Below are 310 nucleotides of genomic sequence, written 5' to 3'. Positions count from 1 at the left end.
GGCGAAGCCGGCCCGGAGAGGGGCGGGCTCACGTCTGCGTGACAGTTGTCGCGGGGGAGGGAGAGCCCGGGCGAGGGGGAGGGAGTGTAAATAGAGCGAAGGCAGCGCCGCGTCGGCTCCGTCACCTCCCGGGAGGCCTAGCGCCGACTCCTCCCGCTACCCTGGTGTGGACTCCTAAGGGAGGACTCCAGAGCCCGCCACCAACCCAGCCAGGAGCGGACGCGGTCAGGCGGAGGCTGCCACCGCACTCTTGCCCTCTCCGTCCACTCGGACGGTAGCCACCTCCTGGTCGCCGCCATCTTGAATCCGC

The sequence above is a fragment of the Myotis davidii genome, unplaced genomic scaffold (assembly GCF_000327345.1).
Source record: "Myotis davidii unplaced genomic scaffold, ASM32734v1 scaffold175, whole genome shotgun sequence".
NCBI classification, from domain to species: Eukaryota; Metazoa; Chordata; class Mammalia; order Chiroptera; family Vespertilionidae; genus Myotis; species Myotis davidii.
Note: the sequence above shows the minus strand (reverse complement) of the source record.